A 10,305-nucleotide genomic window follows, 5' to 3' on the forward strand; every position below is an offset into this window, starting at 1 on the left:
AAAGAAAAAATATTTATATATTATTATTTTTTTTAAAAGGGGGGACCTCTGGACCCTTTAATAAAAAAATGAAATAAATATATATATATACACAATTTTTTTTTTTTTATGAAAATAAATTACAAAAAAAGGGGGTTGCCATCCGGGACCTCTGGGCCCTTTAATAATAATAAAAAAAGAAACCTCTGGTTATATATATATATATATATATAAAAAAAAAGGGGTTGCCATCCAGGGCCCTGGGGACCTTTGGGCCCTTTAATAAAAATATATATATATATAAACAAAAAAAAAACATTTATAAAAAAATAAAAAAGGGGGTTTGCAACATGGGGCCATGGGGACCTCTGAGCCCTTTAATAAAAACAAAATATATATATATATATATATATATATATATATATAAGGAAAGAAAAAGAAAAAAAAAAAAAAAAATAATATAAAAAAAATAATAATTTATATATATATATATATATATATATATATATATAAAAAGGGGGGGGGTTGCCATCTGGGACCCTATGGGCCTCCGTGCCCCTGGGAACCTCCGGACCCCTAAAAAAAAAAGGGGGGTTGCCATCCAGGCTCCTGGGGACCTCCGGGCCCCTTACAGGTGTACTGCCTGTACCCCCCTGATGGCGGCACTGAGTGTATGTGTCATCATGGGGGGATCAGTGTATGTGTCATCATGGGGGGATCAGTGTATGTGTCATCATGAGGGGATCAGTGTATGTGTCATCATGGGGGGATCAGTTTATGTGTCATCATGGGGGGGATTAGTGTATGTGTCATCATGGGGGGGATCAGTGTATGTGTCATCATGGGGGGATCAGTGTATGTGTCATCATGGGGGGATCAGTGTATGTGTCATCATGGGGGGATCAGTTTATGTGTCATCATGGGGGGATAAGTGTATGTGTCATCATGGGGGGATCAGTGTATGTGTCATCATGGGGGGGATCAGTGTATGTGTCATCATGAGGGGATCAGTGTATGTGTCATCATGAGGGGATCAGTGTATGTGTCATCATGGGGGGATCAGTTTATGTGTCATCATGGGGGGGATTAGTGTATGTGTCATCATGGGGGGGATCAGTGTATGTGTCATCATGGGGGGATCAGTGTATGTGTCATCATGGGGGGATCAGTGTATGTGTCATCATGGGGGGATCAGTTTATGTGTCATCATAGGGGGATAAGTGTATGTGTCATCATGGGGGGGATCAGTGTATGTGTCATCATGGGGGGGATCAGTGTATGTGTCATCATGAGGGGATCAGTGTATGTGTCATCATGAGGGGATCAGTGTATGTGTCATCATGGGGGGATCAGTTTATGTGTCATCATGGGGGGATAAGTGTATGTGTAATCATGGGGGGATCAGTGTATGTGTCATCATGGGGGGGATCAGTGTATGTGTCATCATGAGGGGATCAGTGTATGTGTCATCATGAGGGGATCAGTGTATGTGTCATCATGGGGGGATCAGTGTATGTGTCATCATGAGGGGATCAGTGTATGTGTCATCATGGGGGGATCAGTTTATGTGTCATCATGGGGGGATAAGTGTATGTGTCATCATGGGGGGATCAGTGTATGTGTCATCATGGGGGGGATCAGTGTATGTGTCATCATGAGGGGATCAGTGTATGTGTCATCATGAGGGGATCAGTGTATGTGTCATCATGGGGGGATCAGTGTATGTGTCATCATGAGGGGATCAGTGTATGTGTCATCATGGGGGGATCAGTTTATGTGTCATCATGGGGGGATAAGTGTATGTGTCATCATGGGGGGATCAGTGTATGTGTCATCATGGGGGGGATCAGTGTATGTGTCATCATGGGGGGGATCAGTGTATGTGTCATCATGAGGGGATCAGTGTATGTGTCATCATGAGGGGATCAGTGTATGTGTCATCATGAGGGGATCAGTGTATGTGTCATCATGGGGGGATCAGTGTATGTGTCATCATGAGGGGATCAGTGTATATGTGTCAGGGGGGTCAGTGTATATGTGTCAGGGGGGTCAGTGTAGGGGTCTGGTAGGTCAGTTTAGTGGTCAGCATGAATGGGCACTGGTGACCCAGGCAGCATCCAACAAGTGAGCCTAAACCCCCAATCCCCCCCCCCCCCGTGGCCGCACTCGTGCACTGCCGCCGGGCTTGGACTTCGGGCTGAAGCCCCTGGTCATTTTCACACCTAGCAACGCCCCTGGTCCCCGGACCAAGTCTGTCCCCGGTTTTGTCCCCGGATTGGATTTGAACAGGGGCTGGGGCAATTTCAAAGACAGTCAGTGCAGAATAAAAAAAAAAATCTAAATTACACCCCCAGCTCGGCCACTCCTACTAGCTTGGGGGGTATTTTTTCCATTATCTGTGCCCCTTTCTGATGATCATGTTTTGGTCGGAGCGGAGTAATTAATTCTTTAGTTTCGGGTTCTCATTCTGCCCCCGCTTGCATGTTCTTCTGCCTTGGCTCAAGTCCTAGCCAGCTGCCTGCCTATTGCCTTGCTTTTCCTGGCGGAGTGATCTTCCTCCGCTCCCCACCCGGTAGTAGCCGGGGCCCGGAGAGTTGACAGGCTGTGAGGCGGGCAGCGGCGACAGGCAGAGGTTTCGCTGATTGCCACTATTACAAGTAAAAATAAATATGTCCCTGATTTCATTTAAAAAACCTGGTCACCTTACCCGTGCAGCTCTCTGCAGTGGCTGAAAACTGGTTTCTTTCCCTCTCGCCGACTTTCAGCTACTGCAGGGAAAGACATAGCTGCCGGCTTCCCTGTCCCGTAAAAAAAATAACAAATTGTAACCCTGTATTGTTTTAATCCCTTGTAAAACTCAATACAATTCTTGAAAAAAAAAGATTGTAAAAAAAAACATTATTTGCAAAAATTGTAAAATAAAATAAATTTTCAAAACAGTTAAACATTTTTTTAAAAATTATAAAATAATTTTGTTCAAAATGTTAATTAAAAAAAAAAAAAAAAGGGGGTAATTCACACAGCTTCTCTGTTATCTTTGTGTCCGCTAAGAATGATTTTAGTTCATTTTTTGGGAACATTTTGTTTTGGTATATTTAAGGGGGGCCCTGCCAGGTAGACTGTACGGGGGCCCCGTTATTTCTAACAGCAACCCTGGCCACCTGTCCGGGATTCACCCGGACAGTTTGGGTTTTAAATTGTGTGTCTAGGGTTTCAGATCTCCTCCAATATTCATAATGGACTGTGGCTCCCCAAGTAATTGAGTACCACAACGGCCAAGTGCATAGGGCTGCACATTTGACCTATTCCCATACATGAACAGGATAGGATAGAGAGCTTGATCTGCTCCTCCTTCTCCAATCCCCAGTGTTCTGGTCCTAAGGAAAGGGATGTGTGGGCTGGAAATCTGAAGTTCAGCAACCGGCAGATACATCGTAAATGAAAGGTGTCAATGCCTGAGCCTCCATCCATGGGTGAATAAGCTCACCATCCAATGTCTGTGACTGAATTATCCCCCCTCCCTCCCTTCTCTCTCCTGCTTCCGAGCGGGTGAGTACACTAAGGTAAGAGGGACTCAGATGCAAGAGATGCCCTGTGGAATTTCAATTTAAGGGGGTATTTGGGAACCCTAATGCTTGGGGAATGCTGATATAAGTGGAAAGTTTTGTGAGCAGAAACCCCCTTACATCAGAGTTCCCATTTACACCACAGCACAGGGCTGTCTTAATGAGAGGGCACACCTGGGAACTGCCCAGGGGCCCCAGCTGCATGGGGGCCCCTGCACTTTCCCCAAAGCAGCTGGTCCTTGAGCCCACGGCTCCCCAAAATTGGGGGCCCTATGGTGGCACTGAGAGTGATAGATACACAGGGGAGGCAGTCTGCCTCCTACCTACTTGATGTCTGTCCACCTGCACTGTCATCGTTGTAGGGGCCCCAGAGCATTTCTTTGCCCAGGGGCCCATTATGCTATTAAGACGGCCCTGCCACAGCATTCCCCCTTAAAAAATGTTTTTTCGTTGTGAGCTGATAAAGTGTTCGGGTTTGGCTTGAAGAAAAGGTGGCAACCGTATATATATATATATATATATATATATATATATATATATATATATATATATATTTTATACACACACTCATAATATACGTTTTAAAACATATTTAAAACATAGGCCGTGTCAGTAGAACAAAGGTTTGTGTCAGTAGGACAGTGGACGGTGTCAGTAGAGCAAAGGTTGGTGTCAGTAGGACAGTGGATGGTGTCAGTAGATCAAAGGTTGGTATTAGTAGGACAGTGGATGGTGTCAGTAGAGCAAAAGTTGGTGTCAGTAGGACAGTGGACGGTGTCAGTAGGGCAAAAGTTGGTGTCAGTAGGACAGTGGACGGTGTCAGTAGGGCAAAGGTTGGTGTCAGTAGGACAGTGAACGATGTCAGTAGAGCAAAGGTTGATGTCAGTAGAACAGTGGACAGTGTCAGTAAAGCAAAGGTTGGTGTCAGTAGAACAGTGGATAGTGTCAGTAGGACAAAGTTTGGTGTCAGTGGAACAGTGGCCGGTGTCAGTAGAGAAAAGGTTGGTGTCAGTAGGACAGTGCATAGTGTCAGTAGGGCAAAAGTTGGTGTCAGTAGGACAGTGGACGGTGTCAGTAGGGCAAAGGTTGGTGTCAGTAGGACAGTGAACGATGTCAGTAGAGCAAAGGTTGATGTCAGTAGAACAGTGGACAGTGTCAGTAAAGCAAAGGTTGGTGTCAGTAGAACAGTGGATGGTGTCAGTAGGACAAAGTTTGGTGTCAGTGGAACAGTGGTCGGTGTCAGTAGAGCAAAGGTTGGTGTCAGTAGGACAGAGGATGGTGTCAGTAGGGCAAAAGTTGGTGTCAGTAGGACAGTGGACGGTGTCAGTAGGGCAAAGGTTAGAGTCAGTAGGACAGTGGATGGTGTCAGTAGAGCAAAAGTTGGTGTCAGTAGGACAGTGGACGGTGTCAGTAGGGCAAAAGTTGGTGTCAGTAGGACAGTGGACGGTGTCAGTAGGGCAAAGGTTGGTGTCAGTAGGACAGTGAACGATGTCAGTAGAGCAAAGGTTGATGTCAGTAGAACAGTGGACAGTGTCAGTAAAGCAAAGGTTGGTGTCAGTAGAACAGTGGATAGTGTCAGTAGGACAAAGTTTGGTGTCAGTGGAACAGTGGCCGGTGTCAGTAGAGAAAAGGTTGGTGTCAGTAGGACAGTGCATAGTGTCAGTAGGGCAAAAGTTGGTGTCAGTAGGACAGTGGACGATGTCAGTAGGGCAAAGTTTGGTGTCAGTAGGACAGTGGACAGTTTTAGTAGAGCAAAGGTTGGTGTCAGTAGGACAGTGGACGGTGTCAGTAGGGCAAAGTTTGGTGTCAGTAGGACAGTGGATGGTGTCAGTAGGGCAAAGTTTGTTGTCAGTAGAACAGTGGATGGTGTCAGTAGGGCAAAGGCTGGTGTCAGTAGGACAGTGGATGGTGTCAGTAGGGCAAAGGTTGTTGTCAGTAGAACAGTGGATGGTGTCAGTAGGGCAAAGGCTGGTGTCAGTAGGACAGTGGATGGTGTAAGTAGTTTTTGTTTTTAGATTTTTTTACAATTTAAATTTTTGAATTTTTTACAACAGTTACAACAGACATCTGGGTAAACCGGAATTGATGTCAGGTCATCACTTCCAGATTAAGGTCCCTGGTGGGACGGGAGAGCCCGAGCAAGCCTCAGAAGATGGTGGGAGGGAGGGGGGAGTCCTCTCCCACTTTTTGTAAAAGTAATCCAGCGCCTACGGCTACTTAGCCACTAGGATTGCTTTTTCAAGAAAAAAATTAAAAAAATATGTATATAATTAAAGTGTATAATCCATTTTTAAACATACAGTATACCATGATAGAGTTCACATGTGCTTTAAAAAGGATTACTTTACTGGTTTATTGTTTTTTTTATTATTTTCATAGGATTTTTTTCAAATTCTAGGGCTTATTCGCATAGGCAGTGTTTAGGCACCTGATAGTGACAGATGTTTCGTGCAAGAGCTGTCATCAACCTGCTAAAACTCAATGGCAGAAGAAGCTGTACATATCTTTCCACATCCCAACATTTACTGTATAACTGTATAATGCATGGCCCTGGACATATACAGACTGCACCCAGGGTGTGCACCTATCCAGTGGTGTATTTAGTTTTTGTGCTGCCATAGGCCTGACTAAACTCCTGCATCCCCTAATTGAAATATGACCCACCCCTTCCTGTCAAGGCCACACCCCTTCCTGTTTAAGACCTGCTCTGTCATCTTAATGGGAGAAGGACAGAGGGAAGCCATGGAAGGAGGACAGAGGGATGCCGTGTGAAGAGAACAGAGGGACACTGTGTGAAGAGGACAGAGGGACACCATGGGAAGAGGACAGAGGGACGTTGTGGGAGGAGGACAGAGGGACACCATGATAGGAGGACAGAGGGATGCCGTGGAAGGAGGGTAGAGGGATGCCGTGGGAGGAGGACAGAGGGACAGGCGCCATGGGAAGAAGACAGAGGGATGCAGTGGGAGGAGGACAGAGGGACACAGTGGGAGGAGCACAGAGGGACGCTGTGGAAGGAGGACAGAGGGACGCCATGGTAGGAGGACAGAGAGGGATGCAGCATCTTTTAATTTTGAGGAGAGGGGGGTAAGGGAATATGTTCTGGGGGGCGCTTTGGGAGGGGAGAGGCCTGACTAAACTCGCTCATCCCCTAATTTAAATATGACCCACCCCTTCCTGTCAAGGCCACACCCCTTCCTGTTTAAGACCTGCCTTGTCATCTTCATAGGAGGAGGACAGAGGGACGCCATGGAAGGAGGACAGATGTATGCCATGTGAAGAGGACAGAGGGACACTGTGGGAAGAGGACAGAGGGACATTGTGGGAGGAGGACAGTGGGACCCTGTGGGAGGAGGACAGAGGGAATGCCGTGGGAGGAGGGTAGAAGGATTCCGTGGGAGGAGGACAGAGGGACAGGCGCCATGGGAAGAGGACGGAGGGATGTAGTGGGAGGAGGACAGAGGGACACAGTGGGAGGAGCACAGAGGGACGCTGTGGAAGGAGGACAGAAGGACGCCATGGTAGGAGGACAGAGAGGGACACAGCATCTTTTAATTTGGGGGAGAGTGGGGTAAGGGAATATGTTCTGGCGGGTGCTTTGTGAAGGGAGAGGACATGGGCTAGTGTCAGATCCTTTCCCCTGCCAAAGCACCCCCCAGCACATATCCCCTTACCCCCCTCCCCTCCCATCACTCCATGTGTGCATCTGTGTTATCCCCCCTCCTTCCCGGTTACTGTGTCCCCCTCCACTGTAAACTATACACAGACCTCAGAACAGTAGCGCGGCTCTTGCAGTGCCGTTATGTCCCTCCTCTGTGGCTCCTCCTCCTCCTGGCTGTGTACATAAGAAAAGAACATTGGAGCCGAGGAGAAGGATCCTCAGTGAGCTTTATGCGGCTGTCAGTGGGGAGAGAGGTGTCAGCTGCCAAAGAAAGCTAATCGTCGCATGTGGGAACCCAGGTAGCAAATGTCTCGGGTGCCCACTCTAGCGCACCCCTGTCTGGCCAGTTATTGGAGCTCAGTGCCGGAACTTGTTGTGGCACTGGAAACTGGGATTCAGCTGTACTCCCCTGATGGCAGCCCTGTGTGCGGGAGCTGGGAGGAGGGGAAGGGAACTTTTTTTTGCACGGGGTGGCTTTTTTGATGCAAAGTGCCGCGCTAGGCCTGGGCCAAGACACAGCACTGCATCTATCCCTGTATGCATGTAAATGATCGAAAATGTGTGGGAAGGTCTTTATAGCCACTACATCTGTTAGCCTGTCATTGATTTTTTACAGGCTTTCCAATTGTAAAGAGAAAATATCCAGTTAACGGCAGCTGTGTGAACGAAAATGCCTTGTTGATTGTCAGAGGTTAGAGGAGAATGGGCAGTTACTCAAATAACCACTTGTTACAACCAAGGTATACAAATACATCTCTGAATATATAACAGATTGAACCTTGAAGCAGATGGGCTACATCAGCAGAAGACCACACTGGGTGCCACTCCTGCCAGCTAAGAACAGGAAACTGAGGCTACAATTTGCACAGATTTCCCAAAACTGGACAACAGAAGATTGAAAAAGCATTGCATGGCCTGATGTGTCTTGATTTCAGCTGCGAAATTCAGATACTAGAATCAGAATTTGGCGCAAACAGCATAAACGCATGGATCCATCTTGCCTTGTATCAATGGTTCAGGGTGGTGTTGTAACGGTGTGGGGGATATTTTCTTTGACTAACGAGGAAATAGAGAACATGTTCTCTATTTGGCTTGACGAGTTCCTCGTCGGTTTCCTCGGCCAAAAGTGTACACACGACCGGTTTCCTCGGCAGAATACGGCTCCCATCGAGTTTCTGGCTGGCTACTTCTTCTGGTGGCTACTTCCATCAGGGTAATGCACCATCTCATAAAGCTCAAATCATCTCACCACTGGTTTCTTGAACATGACAATGAGTTCATTATACTCATATGCCTCCACAGTCACCAGATCTCATTCCAAAAGAGAGCCATTGGGATGTGGCGGAATGGGAGCTTCGCATCTCCGACAAATCTGCAGAAACTGGGTGATGCTATCATGTCAATATGGACGAAAATCTCTGGTTTTGACCTTGATGAATCTATGCCATGAAAAATTAAGGCAGTTCTGGGGGTCCAACTTGGCACTAGCAATGTGTACCTAATGAAGTGGCCAGTGAGTGGATATTTATGTGTATATACAGTGTATATAATATATATTTAAATAGGGTATCATATATATAATACCAGGGTGAGTAGGCTCATATTTTTCTTTTTATTTAATACTAAAGTTATTCAGTTTATCTTTGAGAACTAGATACAGTTATAGCCCTTGACATACAGGGGTTGATTTTCTAGCTGTGCATGGTAGCCAATTACTGTATTTATTGGCATATAACACTCACTTTTGCACCCTGCAAATCAGTTGCAAATGGTGTGTGCGTATTATACGCCGATACTGCGATTTGGGCTGCCTCAGAGAGAGAACGGGAAGGGGGGGCGGGATGGGCGCCATCAAGATTACGTTCAGCGAGAATCTCCTGCTTACACAGCGGCCTCTGTAATAGGAAGTCCCGTCTCCTGGGCCGGCATTGGACCAGTATTCTGTCTATCATAGAAGCTGGTCCAGGAGGCGGGACTTTGTATTAAAGAGGCCGTGGATTAAACAGGAGATTCTCGCTGTACGCAATCTAACGGCGCTAATACCGCCCCCCTCTCTGAGATGGGCATTGATCAGGCTGCATTCATGGCAATGGGGAGACTGCAAATGGGCATTTATCAAGCTGCATTGATGGGCAATTGTAAGGCTACAGATAGGCATTGATTAAAATTGAGTTCCACCCGCAATTTTTTGTAGCTGCTGACTTTTAATAAGGACACTTACCTGTCCTAGGCACCCGCGATGTCGCCCCCCCCCCCCCCCGAGGCCGATCCCTCGATCCTGGCAGCTCCCGGTGCCTCCATCCTTACTGAGGGAAACAGGCAGTGGAGCCATGCGGCTTCACTGCCTGTTTCCTACTGCGCATGCGCGAGTCTCGCGGCGCTTTTGTGAATAGGCGGCTGCTTTCTGGGATACACACAGTTCCCAGAAGGCAGTGTGCCCCATTCCTCAGAAGACACTGTAAGGAGGACGAGGAAGAAGACCTGCCGCGGACTAGGAAGAGGCAGATTAGGAACATCCGCATAGCAGCCGGCATTTCTGGTAAGTAACATTTTTTTTTTTCAATAATTTCAAAAAAAAAATCAATGTTTTGGTGTAATTTTTTTTTTTAAGGTGGAACTCCTCTTTAAAGTAAAAAAAAACTGCCGTTTACAATATCGACGCACTATAAGTGAAATATCTCCTAAACGGCGTACGTTTAGGAGATATTTCCACTACCTATAGGTAAGCCTTATTCTAGGCTTACCTATAGGTAGAAGTCAACAAAAAGGGTTTACAACCACTTTAGGATGCATTGATGGGCAATGGTGAGACTGCAGATGGGCATTGATCAAGCTGCAATGGGCAATTGTGAAGCTACAGATGGGCATTGATCAAGCTGCATTAATGGGCAATTGTGAAGCTACAGATGGGCATTGATCAAGCCTCGATGGGCAATTGTGAAGCTACAGATGGGCGTGGTTAAGCTGCAATGGGCAATTGTGAAGCTACAGATGGGCATTGATCAAGCTGCGATGGGCAATTGTGAAGCTACAGATGGGAGTGGTTAAGCTGCGATGGGCAATTGTGAAGCTACAGATGGGCATTGATCAAGCTGCGAT

This window comes from Rana temporaria, chromosome 5, assembly GCF_905171775.1.
Source record: "Rana temporaria chromosome 5, aRanTem1.1, whole genome shotgun sequence".
Classification (NCBI taxonomy): Eukaryota; Metazoa; Chordata; class Amphibia; order Anura; family Ranidae; genus Rana; species Rana temporaria.